A 14,462-nucleotide genomic window follows, 5' to 3' on the forward strand; every position below is an offset into this window, starting at 1 on the left:
GTGTGTTTGACACAGATACACATGTAAACACATATATACATATATATATGTTTGTGTGTGTGTGTACTTGCTGCTCAATTTTGTGTCCTTTGAGGAATATCTGTTTAGGTCTATGCCAATTTTTATATTTGGTTATACTGTTTTTGCAGTTGAGCTGTGCATTTATGCATGTGTGTGTGTGTGTGCACACACACACCTTTGACATGTTTTAGCACATGTGTTTATGTATATGGAAGCTAGAGGAAAACCTCTGGTGTCATGTGTCAGGTGTCCTATATCACATTTTGGAACTAGGGCTTTTCACTGAGCAAGAGCCTGCTGATTAGGACGAGCTGATTGTCAGCAAGTTCTAGAAATCCATCTGCCTCTGCCTCCCCAGTCCTGGAACAATCCCTTATACCAACTATTTGGACATAGTTTCTGGAGATTGGAGTCAGTCCTTCATGTTTACCATCTGTGCCATTACCGCAGCTCTATGAATCCCTTGCATTTTTGTGATATTAAACCCTTGTCAGATGTAGTTTTTAAATAGAAAATGTATTCCTGAATTCTATGGGTTGTCTCTTGATTTCCAATAATTGTTTGCTTTTCTGTGCATAATTTTGATATAACTTCATTGCTCTGCCTTTGTTTTGCTTTCCTGTGTTGTTGACTCTCATTCCCATACTGGGAAGCCACTTACTTTTTTTTTTCTTCTAGCAGTTCCACAGTTTCAGGTCTTATATTTTCATCTTCATTCAAGTTTGAGGGTTTTTGTGTGTGTGAGAGATAAGTATTTAGTTTCATTGTTCAGAATATGGATTGACCCAATTATCAGCACCATAGAATGGCACCATTCTATTACAGTTGGGTAGAAGGAAGAAATTCTGCTGTGTTATACTGCACAAGAGGGTGACCTTAGATAATGATTGCATACTGCAGGCTTCAAAGTGTTATCAAAATGAGTTGAGCCTTTCCCCCAGAAACAAATGGCTATGTGTGGTGGTGTACACTTTTAATTCCAGGACTTTTGGAGGATCTGGGGAAGGCAAGTGGATCTCTGTAACTTAAAGGCCAACCTGATCTATGTAGTGTGTTTCAGGATAACCAAGCAACATAAAGAGATTTTGTCTCAAAAAAAAAAAAAAAAAAAAGAAATTAATGTTTGAGTAGATATTTGGAATTGGATTTAAGCATTACAAAAATCATATATTTGTTGAAGCATCATATATAACTACGCATATATATAATTTCTGTATTTTTAATTCATCAATAAAAAATAACCAAATTTTTAAAAAACTAAAATTCCTTTTAGAAGTAAAACATTAAACTGATAATAACAGGTTCTACTTGATCTTAGCCAAAAGTCTATGAAATAATACACATATAGTATTATAGGAAAAAATGGTAGAGCTACTTTAACTGGAGAAGGGGAAGGAAGATCAATAAGGAAGTATAAAGCAAGAAGGGACAAATAACACTAAGGATATTTGATAAAGCCTCAAGAACTTGTGTTGAATATTAACCTAAAATTATAAAGTGTGTGTGTGTGTGTGTGTGTATGTGTGTGTGTGCATGCGTGAGTGTGTTTTAAATAAATTTGTACAGCTTGGGGTGACACTGTTTTTCACAAGAGTTTTATAGTCTATCTGAAAACAAGACAAAACAAAAATGAAAAACAAACAAACAAACAAAAACTCAATACCTAGCTTGAAAAACCTCCTTTTGCGTTGTTGGTCAAGAGACACCAAGGGACTCCGAAAACAATATAAACTTATTACTGTTATCCGTGCTTGCTGCTCAAAGATCTGATGTAAGTTCCTGTTGCAGAAGATACAGCATGCTTCAGCTACAGGACATGGAAAATTCCAGCTACACATAAACTGAAAATATTTGTCCATTGTCCAACTTTTATAGTACCAGAAAGTGCTTTGGTAGCTGCCAAGGAAAGGGAGCAATCAATAGTCCCACCAAACCATGACACCTATGAAACACAACAATGACCATCATTGCAGGATATCCATAAAGGTGCAATAGTGGCACTCATATGTTCATGGCAACCAACAGTTCTTTAGCTGGACTTACAGCCTGCTCAACAAGAAGAAATGTACTACTAGTACTAGAAACATAGCCAAAGATCTTGACTAGTGAAATCATAAATAGATCTTAAAGGATAACCTGCTACTGACACTTTACTAGACCCACAAAATCCCTAACTACATTCTGAAACTTATCCTGTACCCACAGATAGGTGTGGCTCTTACTGCTCATTAAAGAATTTTCTCCTTGTAACAAATAGAGACCATTACAGAACACCACAACTGGTCATAATGTAGAGATTGACGAATGGTGGGGAGTCCAGCCTCAGGGGAATACATCAGCTACACAACTCTTTCACCTAGGTCTTAGAGGACAAAGACATCTGTTATGAGTTTATGTTTCTTAGAAATGACAGGGAAACCACACCCTTGATATCTCAACAATATGGCTGCCTACAAAATCCATGAACATGATACAATCGATAAAAAGTGGTCAGTCCTGAAATCATATGCACAAAAAGCACATGAAATGAGGTCAGCAGATTATGTGTTTGTGTGTGTGTGTGTGTGTGTGTGTGTGTGTGTGTGTGTGTGTGTGNAGAGAGAGAGAGACAGAGAGAGACAGAGACAGAGAGACAGAGAGAGAGAGAGACAGAGAGAGTAAAATCAAAGAAAAAGGAGTCATCAGTTTGAGAGTGAAGGAAGTCCATAGTAGAAGTTGTGAGAGGAGAGGAAAGGAGGCAAGAAAAGGGGGAATTGTTATAATTACATTTTAAATTTAAAAAACTTTAAAAACTCTCTCTCTTTTTTAGATTATTTTCTCTTTCCTATTTCTCTTTCCAAACCTTCCCATATACTCTCCTTACTTTTTCTTCAAATCCATGGCCCCCTTTTTAGTAATTATTGTTACATACATATATGTATGTATTGCATATATGTATTAAATAATCCCTATATACATACATATATTTCTAAATACATAAGTCCAACCTTCTCAATCTGTATAATGTTACTTTTATGTATGATTCAGGGCTGATCATTTGGCATTAGATAACCAATTGGTGTGTTTTTCCCTTGGGAAGGCTTTCTCTGGCTCTCAGCATTCCTTAGTTGCTAGTAGTTCTTCGTGTAATGTTGTGGCCTCCTGGGCTCCCTGACACTCCCATCCATGTTAGCCTATCTATTATTTCCTTGTTCTTGCTCTTTATTATTTTCCTTGTGTTTAGGCAGTTATGGTGGTGACACTTTATAAGTGTAAGTTTTGATTTTCCTAGGAAACTTTCCACAGAAAACTTAGGATTTATCTGGCTGTTACAATATTTTCACTCCCTCTTCTGGAATGATCACAGAACCTTAGCTATGGGAGCTGTATTGTAGATGATACAGAGAGAATGGAATCTAAAACTTTGCATTTTGGTTGACTGTGGTTTTCTGTAATGGACTCCATGAGCTGTGAAAGGAAGTTTTCTTGATGCAGGGTATCTGTGGGCATAAGGACAACTATGCTGGTTTAGTACAGTAGTGGTTATACGTTCTTCTTTAAGATCCATGACTTCTATGACTTCCATAACAGTTACTAGGTTTCCAGTACCAGGAATGGTTTCGCTGTTGCTGAGAGGGTAATAAATCCAATTCAAGCTGCTGGTTATCACTAAGTCATGCATGGAATTGTTGCAATCTTAGGGTTATTGTGCCATGCTGGTAATTATGGCTCATAATTATTTGTGATATGGTTCGTTGTGGCTCATAATTATTATAATTATAATGTTTACATTTCTAATAACATCATAAAGAAAACAAAAAGATCTCCCACAGACTGGAAGCACCATTTAAAAATTGTAGTTCTGCTATAGGATTTATATCTAAAATATATGTTGAGTTCTTTGAATGAATAGAATAATTCAATTTCAAAATGTACAAATGTCTTAAATATATTTTTGCTGAAGATAATATACATTTATCTAAAACATAAAAAAGAGCTTTACCATAATCATTAAGTGGATGCAAATTAAACCATACTTAGCATAAGAATGTAACACTATGTATCAACCCTAATGATTATACATTTTTAAAGGACAATTCTGGGGCCCAGAGTGATTGCTTAGCAGATTCTTCAAGAGAACCAAGTTCAATTTCTAGTACCCATATTGTGGCACAAAACTACTTGTAACTCCAGCTCCAGAGAATGGAACATTCTCTTGTACCTTTTGTTGGCATGTGTACCTATATCACACACAAACACAACATATAGACATAACTAAAAATAATAAAAACAAATCTTTGAAAAGAATAATACCAATATTTGGTGTGAATATTAGAAACCTGGACCTTTTTTCATCATTACTAATGTATAATGGTACAGCTATTTAGAAAACTGTTTAACAGTTTCTAAGAACTAAATTGTAAACATACAAATATGACTTAAAATTCAACCCGACAAATCTGTCTAAAGAGTTAAAAGACTTGTCCACATGAACATATATGTGAATGGCCATGTCAATACTACTTAAATAGTGAAAGACTACAAATAATTCAAGTGTCTATCATATGTAAATGGATAAATAAATGTGTTTAAATTAAAATAATATGTCTGGAAAAGATAGGTTTCTACTGACAGAAACATTGAAGACTTCTTGGGGCTATAGTTAGGAGGAACTACTAGCTGCAAATAGGCTTGAGAAAGCATTAGCATGCAGGAAGTGACCTGAAATGGTTTAGTGAGGATGTCTGTGTGTCTGAGAATTCACTAAAATAGTTAAATTCTACTTTTAGAATGAGTGAATGTTCAGCATGCAAGTTATAGTGTAATAATTAATTTCACTAAAGATATTTTTAATGAAAGCGAAATATTTTAGTTCCAAACTGAAAACATGGGCAATAATGGAAAAACAGCCCATAGCAAGTAAACAGGAAATGGCAAATTCCAAAATATCTACTAACGGCAGCGACCCTAGAAATCTTGACAGGAAGAGTACCAAGACTATCTAACTGTGCCTAAAAATGTTCTCCTTCCATATCTATAGGATGGACAAAAGCTGGGGTGCCATGGCTTCATGTCTAGGACTCCTTAATGTAGTGTAGCATTTAAAGATGCACTGGGCTTTTCTCCTCTGATGTCTGCACAGTGGCTTCAGGAGATGACCAAGGTGCTGATAGTTGACCAACTCGAGCAATAGACAGAGGACATGAATTTCTGTTATTGCTGTGAGGAACTGAAACTGAGGAGAGCATACTAGATACGACTACAGAGTTGACAGCCTTCAAGATTCAAGCAATGTAATTGAAGTTACAATTAGTCATTATCCACAAGGTCATGTTCTCCTGTGCCAACCTGTCTTACATGAAGAAAGTCTACAGTAGTTGAGACTCAGAAAGGAGTTAAACCATTGCCCAGAATTCACATTTTACGTCTTAAATATTGATGATAATTTGTTAATATGTTTTTCAGTTAGACCAGTTATAATCCTGAAATATCATAACCCTCATAAAATACTATGTGCAACACAATACCCTCCTCTATCTGAATACTAACCTGAGCAATATTTTTCTGCAGAAAACTGTTCACATTTACCCACTTATTCATGGACTTACTCAGCAATGTGTAGCTTGTACAAAATCACACCCTGGGTTGATCACAACAATTTGTAAGAATAGAAATAGATTTCTAAAGTAATCACACCACAGCACTGGTCAACCTGAGGAAACACTTATTATTTTGTGACCTGGAAGACAATATTTTGAAAATAGCCTTGTAAATTTCTATCAGTTTCAGTAAAACTATCCTGTTTAAGAGAAAGTCAAAATGCAAGAATTAGCTTCTTCATTAACGACAAATTTCGAAAAATTTGCGAGGGCATCATCCTGAGTGAGATAACCCAATCACAAAGGAACTCACATGATATGTACTCACTGATAAGTAGATATTAGCTCAGAAATGTAGAACACCCAAGATATAAGATACAATTTGCAAAACACATGAAACTCAAGAAGAACGAAGAACAAAGTGTGGACACTTTGCCCCTCCTTAGAATTGGGAACAAAATACCCATGGAAGGAGTTACAGAGACAAAGTTTGGAGCTGAGACAAAAGGATGGACCATCTAGAGACTGCCATACCCGGGGATCCATCCCCTAATCAGCCTCCAAACGTTGACACCATTGCATACAGTAGCAAGATTTTGCTGAAAGGACCCTGATATAGCTGTCTCTTGTGAGACTATGCTGGGGCCTAGCAAACACAGAAGTGGATGTTCACAATCAGCTATTGGATGCATCACAGGGCCCCCAATGGAGGAGCTAGAGAAAGTACCCAAGGAGGTAATGGGATCTGCAACCCTATAGGTAGAATAACAATATGAACTAACCAGTACCTTCCCCAGCGCTCATGTCTCTAGCTGCATATGTATCAGAAGATGGCCTAGTCGGCCATCAGTGGAAAGAGAGGCCCATTGGTCGTGAAAACTTTATATGCCTTAGTACAGGGGAACGCCAGGGCCAAGAAGTGGGAGTGGGTGGGTAGAGGAGTGGGGGGGGGAAGGACATGGGGGAATTTTGGGATAGCATTGGAAATGTAAATGAAGAAAATATCTAATTAAAAAAAAAAAGAAGCCACTACAATTCTTGCTCAGAATGCAATTTTCCATACTCCACTCCCTGGAAACTCGGTTTCAGCCCTTAAATGGAGCCTATAACACTTGTGGTTCCCAGTGTATAGCAATCACTGCTGAAGACTCTGGTGATCAGCTAGGTAGACATGTTTTTGTGTGGCTTCATAGTTTATATGGGGTATATAGAAGCACATGCCCCCTAATAGTGCATCATGACGCATAGGTGCACCTGGGCAAGGGAGAATGAAGAGGACAGACAGATGGCTATGGATTAATCCAAGCAAGAAAGTTTAATCATCCGTTGGATGATTCATATATTATTCTTCTTGCTTTCCAATAAACCTATTGCTAAGTTCAAAATATAATCATTTGAAATGTATGTAATACAGTTAGCTAATTCACATTATGGATTAGCTTAGCCTGGTTTAGATGTGTTCAGGGTTTTTATATGTGCATACAGCTGGGCAAAGTTATCCAATACAGCTTGTTTATGATAAAACATTGAACATCTAGCACATGTAATTTTTTGAATACCTATATCAAAAAGACTGTTAATACAGTATACACTAGAGTCTTGAATGCTTCTCCTCATGATCATTTAACTGAATAAGAAGTTCATCCAAAATTTAGGCAGACTCACTTATTGTGTGTGATATTGCTACCCCAGGAAAAGATGAAAATTAAAAACCTAAGTATGAATCCCAACTGAACAGCACTTATTTCCACACTATTACAAAAATAATACATTAAACCAGAATTTAATATGTAAGCTTATGTGATATCTGTGCCTTCTATGAGTATACAAGCAGGACAACAGCTAATAATAACTCTCTGATTATAGAACGACCCTAAGAGCTATGCAGCCAGAGGGATCCGTGTGGGCATTACCAGGTTCTTTTCTGGTCATAAAATCCAGTTGGTATGCAATTACTCCAGTGTGACACTTTCTATAAGCTAGAAATCATGTCTTCAGTTTCAACATTGTAAATCAATGAAATTACATTGTAGTCATTGACAACATGTACAATTTTGCCTGTTTGATGCCCCATTACTGCAGCAGCCCTTGCCTTCATTTGGAAATCAGTCCTTCACTTCTCTACATGGGAATTACAGGGCAGTTCCCCCTCCCCAGTCCCTTTGTACTGAGGACATATTTATAGACAGGAGAGTAATGCCACACACAGATTGCTCTCACAAACAGTCCTTGCTTCTTTGTAGTACTAAGGTCCATTTTTGCATCTGATGGTGAAATTTCCAAAAGTTCCATTTTTTTAACCCACTGCAAAGCCCCCCCACACACATTTTTTACACAAAAGGTGGTAAAGGTTGAAACCATATTTCTGAATTGACTTTGTCATATTAAGCACAATAGTGTGAAGACTGTGGTTTGCTCCAACTTTGACCCCATGAAGCAACTGTAGAATTTCTACAAGAATGGATATCAAGGAAGTTGTCTTTTGTGAGCTACCAGATACTACTGTCCCATAATTAGCTTTGCACTCTATTTTCTGAGCATAAGCATGTATCAGGAACCACTTTCCACAAGAAGTGGTTCACACAGCCAGGAAAAAAAAAAAGATGAAATTATGTCACTTGCAGGAGAAATGGAGGAAGAGAATATGCTAAGTGAACTAAACCAAACCCAAGAAGATAAATAGTATGTGTTCTCAGACTACTGAGGGGGGTGAGACTGGAGGAAGAAAAAGAAAAACAAAGGAACTGTTAGGTGAGCAAGAGAAAAAAGGTAAAATGATGATATGATGAATATGATAATCAAGGTATATTATATGCAGTATGGAATTCTCACACAATTAATGCACACTAACAACAAAAACAAAGCCTGAAATAATCCGTTTATCTAGTGAAAGTCAGGTTTCAGCTTACTTCTCTCCTAGGGAGTCTCTCCACATCTCCAAAGGGAAGGTTTCCAACTGGAAGATGAAGGATAACACACAACTTGAGACAAAAGAAAGGTTTCTGTTCTCTTAGATTTAATTTAAGAGTCAATATGTATGCATGCTTTAGCCTCCTGTAAAAAACTGAAAAGGCAGAAACAAAGAAAATAGGATTTACCATAGGATTTATCTTCTAATAGGATTTACCACATCATGCATTGATGAACTTGGTGGTCAGCATCAACAGGGTTAAACTGTAATAACAAACGACTTCAAGTTTTATGAACTTAACATAGTATCTTTTCCTGACCATGTGGCATGAGCAGCATGGATTGGTGGAGGTCTCTGTTCATCATCATCACCTAGAGACTGATGACAGAGATTCCTTCTCAATACAGGCTTCCATGGATACTGCATCATATAGGAAATCTCCCATTATCCAGGAAACTGTAAACAATGGAAATGTGTGTCTGTCTCAATGGCAAGTAACATTATAGATGCTACCATTTATTTTAACATTTTATGTATTATACAGTTTGACAACTTACATTTTAATTCCCCATTTATTGTTCACCCCTTAAATGTCTTATTAATTTTAAAAGCTATTGATAAGGCACATTTATATAAGTATATGCCAATATAATGTACCTCTGGTCTCAGTGTAATCACTTACATTACACATTATTTCTGGCCCACTCTTTATACTTTACATATCTCAGAAGCCAAGAGGCAGTGCCATACACAGGAAGCTGACTTAGAATAGTCAGAACACACATTTGTAAATGGAACTTATTAAATTCTCAGGATCCTTGTCAAATTAGTTATGCCTATTCTCCTATGGAAATATGGAAGTGAGAATTCAACTCGTTCTGCAACTCTAGGTGAGAAAGATCTAGTTTGTAGATCTGCCTTTGCCCAGCACTTGGAGGAAGTCTGATGACATCATCTAAAACACCCATGGCCTCGGACTGGAAAAGGTTCTGATAGTCTAAAAATAAACGTAGACATCAAAAGGGAAATTTTGAATTTTATAAGGCAAATAAAGCCGTCAATAAAATATAAAATAATTGGAATGCATTTACAATATATCAAGCTGCAGTATCAACAAAAATTTTTATAAGAGTGTCTATAAAAGACAAATGATGACCAAACAGACATTTAAAAATAAACATAATTATCCTCACTGACAATTAAATAATACATACTGTATCATCTAGTGGTGAGCAAAAATTAGAAAATGGAGAATTGGTTGATGCATGAACTAAAATGGCAGTTTTCAAATCCATTAACCATTGCTCTACAATGATCGTTGAGAGCAATTCACCAGTATTCATCAAATTACATGCTTTGTATACAAAGAAAAACTTCCACTAGAAATCTTTCAGTTATATCAGTGCACAAGGGATGTATGTAAGCATGAGACTTCTTACAGCATTGTGACATCACACACTGGAGGAAATACATATAAATTCATCCATACAAAGAACTGATCATGTGCCTGTAACAGAACTTCATGTGACCACGATAGGAACCAGAGAATATTCATAAAAGTGTGGAACAAGGCTTACAGTATGCTATGGAGTTAACAGCTAGTTGAAGAATGAAAAACACAATAAGGACCATACCATAAGCAAGGCTCAGATTAGTGTCAATGACTGCCACAAGGCAGACACTTATCATAGATGCCTTCAAGCTACTAACCTTTAGTAACTGGAGAGAGAAAATCATAACAATTTTTAATAGCAGAGTTTTTGTGTGTGTGTGTGTGTGTGTGTGTGTGTGTGTGTGTGTGTGTGTGTGTGAGAGAGAGAGAGAGAGAGAGAGAGAGAGAGAGAGAGAGAGAACAGAACAAATGTCAGAAAAGATACATGGAAACTAAACCTCAAACACTGCCAAACAACAAAGTACCACTCTGAAACTGTCATACCTGATTGGGAGTGGAAATTTTAACTGAGTATCATTGCTTGTATAATCTTCTTTTATTAAGGTTTAAGTATTCATAGGTATACAAAACAGAATGATTGAATATCAAAGAAAAATAAAAGTTATACAAAACTCCTGTACTTCTGGGTAACTATGGGCACTATTTCTTTTTCTTTTTCTTTGCCATCTTTAAAATTGAAGTTAATATCTTGAGCCATTTTCTAACTCTGCTGAAATTTTATTCTATTTCTGCTATTGCCTTAAGAAATAATATTTTTATTTTCTTAGATATGGCATTCATAATTAATTAATAAGATTTTAGAATACATCTTAAAGAGAAGATAAGTAAACTTTATTAAATGTCATTGACAATAATGCAATCATGCTAAAGTTTATGTCTTGGATTACTGCATTCCAAGATGTTCTTTATATATTTCCATGTCTATGTCTTAGGTAGAATTTCCATTGCTGGGAAGAGACACCATTACCAAGGAAACTCTTATATAGGACAACATCTAGTTGGGGTTGGCTTACAGGTTCAGAGTTTCAGATCATTATCATTATGGCTAGAAGCACAGCAGTGTCCATGCAGGAATGGCACTGGAGGAGGTAAGAGTTCTCCATGTTCATCCCAAGGAATCCAAAATCCGACTGTCCTCCAAGCAACTAGGAGGAGGTCACTCCCTCAGTGACACACTTTCTTCATCAAGGCCACATATCCTAATAGTGCCACTCCCTGGGTCAACATAAATTTTTACCTACAAGAATATTATTGGCCTTATGAACTCCATAACGAAAGAGAGTTGATTGAATTAATTCTAGGTGATTGTTTGATGTGAGTAAGAGGAGTTCATACTATTTCCAAAATAAAAACAGTATTAGAGAGCAAACAAGGCTACTAAAAATAATGAAATTAGTGGTGAACAAAATGGTGGAACTACCAACTGTATTGCATAGATGCCTGTGTGTTTGTGTATGTGTGTGTGTGTGTGTATAATACATCCTATATGTATCAAATTATATAAAATTATATGTGTGTGTGTGTGTGTATAAACTAAATTTTCAAGAAAAATAGAGCAAGCCTGTGCAGACATTGAGGGAGTCATGAAAATCTTGTTACCACAGCCTTTGTTAAAAAGGAACATGTGAGGGAATTCACTACAATGCACTTAAGCCTGGGATTCCAGAGAGAAATTCAACAGGATTTCATATTCAACAGGAATACAAAATTATTATGTTAGATTTTCCTTATGAAAATCTCCCCACATTAATACCCAGTTAAACTTCTAATCTAATTTCCACATGCATTATCTACCTAATGTCACTCATTGATCAAAAACTAGAAATGCCAGTTTTTGAGATTTGTTTCTTGGGGTACTATTTTCAGAAGTATGTCAAGACCAATGCCTGAGGTATTCTCTCTGTCTAAAGGTATTTGTTTTACAGAGACTATCAACTCATAAGTTGATGGTTCTTTGACTAACACATGTCCACGTTTAAGTTATATAAGTGATTGATAGAGGCCTTGTATTCATTGATCTAATTAGGATTACATGGGATCGGTATTATATCTTCCTTTTCTTTCTGCAATTATGGAGATTGTTTATATAGGCAGAGTAAAGAAAAAATATAGTCTCTTCTTTTTTCCCTTAAGTAAATGCAATTAGTTGATGTAGCCATAAAAGGGTTCATCCGTACTTTATAAAATTAAAGATGTAGACATCAGAGAAAAGATTCTTCCTCACATAACATCAGATTTCAATGGAAATTAATAGGCTTCTTGACTATTGATTCTTTTTCTTTTAATAGAATACAGTACATAATGAGAACATGTAAGAATCAAGGAAATGGAGTGTAACACCAGCATCCTGGAGCCTTTTGTATCAACCATCCCAAGCAGAACTTCTGATCATGACAAGATAGAAGAAGAAATGTTAAAAAAAAAATCAGAAAGAGAATGATGGAATCATGGAACCAATAACCTGGAAATCAGCAAAGCATGAGACACCCTAGAGGCCCTAATGCCAATACTGTGATATAATTGTATGACAAGTTTTGTGAATTCAAACAGGCCTGAATCCATGCCCTTGTGTGTGTGTGTGAGTGTCTGTGTGTGTGAGTGTCTGTGTGTGTGTGTCTGTGTGTGTGTGTCTGTGTGTGCCTGTGTGATTTTATGTGTGACTGTGTGTGACTATGTATGTGTGTAACTGTGTGTCTGTGTGTGCCTGTGTGAGTGTATGTGACTGTGTGTGTGTCTGTGTATGACTGTGTGACTCTGTGTGTGACTATTTGTGTGTGACTGTGTATGTGTATCTGTGTGTGACTGTGTATGCCTGTGTTTTCTTTCAAAGGAAACCAAAATGAACTTTACCAGCAGTTCTGTCTTCAATTCTTACTAAACACCCACAGTTCCCCCTTCATGTATGTGTAATGTAATATTCCCCATTAGTAGAGGACAGCATAAAAGGAAGCTCTCTCATTCGCCTCAGACAAACCACTAAAATGCAACTACGATCAACAAAAGTAGTGTGTGTCCCAGTGAGGTGAATTCTACACTTCAAGCTATAACTGGAGAACTGAATGAATCAATTGACATAACTCAGAAAAGTAAGGAATTAGCAGAGTTAGTTGTGGCATGAAAAAGTCAGCAGCATCAGTAAACAGAACTCTAAGGACCTACAAAAACATTTTAAAATGTACTTATCTCAAGGTTATAATAAAAGTAAACCATATTGAAAAAATGGGCAGACATTACTTCAATGTTCAAGTTGCCTTGAGGCCATATTTTGTAGAGATGAGAGTGTTGGTATGTATGCATTGGATGGTATGAGGATTCTTTACTCTTGATTATCTCTTTATACTAATGCAAACCTAAAGGGACACAAAACATTTATTCCAGAAAACAAAATGCTACCACCATCTTTTAAAACATACAGAAATCTTAAATATTGGAGTATTCAAATTTCATAGAAATGAGGTAAGTTTTCTCCTGAAATGAACACAGCATCCAGAGGGAACTGCTTGGGGACCTGAACTGGAGACATGCACAGTACAGTCCGCTCTGTGTGTCAATGCCTGTAGGCAGATGTGGCCAACCTGGAATCAAAAAGAACTTGGGGGAAATTCCATGCATATGAACATGCAGATACTTTGATTTCCAATATTACTCCCTCTGCAAAACTGCATAACAACCATTTACATAAGGTTTACATTGTTTTAGGTATTATAAATAACCTAGAGATTGAAGTACATGAGCGAATATGAATAGGTCACAAGCAGTGCCAATGACAATTCATAGAAACCTGTGCATCTGCAGTGTGACTTGGAACCAAACTTTTACAGACACTGAGGGATGACTTTGGATAGAAGATAGCATGCTAATTAATGTGAACTCTACCAACATCTTGCTAGCCCTGTTCTAAATCTTCCAACCATTTCTTGCAAGTGGAAGGACCAGTCTGATGCTATAAGGGAGGGATTGTATAGTTGGAAAGCCAGATGCTTCCTCAACTTGTCTCTTTAGAAAACAACATTTTACAGAAAGAACTCAAATCTTTAAAATCATCAAGATAAACCTACTGTCTATTGAATCTAAAAGTGTGTGGTAAATAGTTTGTTTTACATTTTTTAAATTAGGTATTTTTTCATTTACATTTCAAATGCTATCCCAAAAATCCCCATACCCTCCCCCCTCCCCAACCCACCCACTCCCACTTCATGGCCCTGGTGTTCCCCTGTACTGAGGCATATAAAGTTTACAAGACCTAGGGGCCGCTCTTTCCACTGATGGCCAACTAGGTCATCTTCAGATACATATGCAGCTAGAGACACGAGCTCTGGGGGGTACTGGTTAGTTCATATGGTTGTTCCACTTATAGGGTTGCAGACCACTTTAGCTCCTTGGGTACTTTCTCTAGCTCCTCCATTGGGGGCTCTGTGCTCCATCCAATAGCTCACTGTGAGGATTCACTTCTGTGTTTGCCAGGCACCGGCATAGCCTAACAAGAGACAGCTATATC

The sequence above is a fragment of the Mus caroli genome, chromosome 13 (assembly GCF_900094665.2).
Source record: "Mus caroli chromosome 13, CAROLI_EIJ_v1.1, whole genome shotgun sequence".
NCBI lineage: Eukaryota > Metazoa > Chordata > Mammalia > Rodentia > Muridae > Mus > Mus caroli.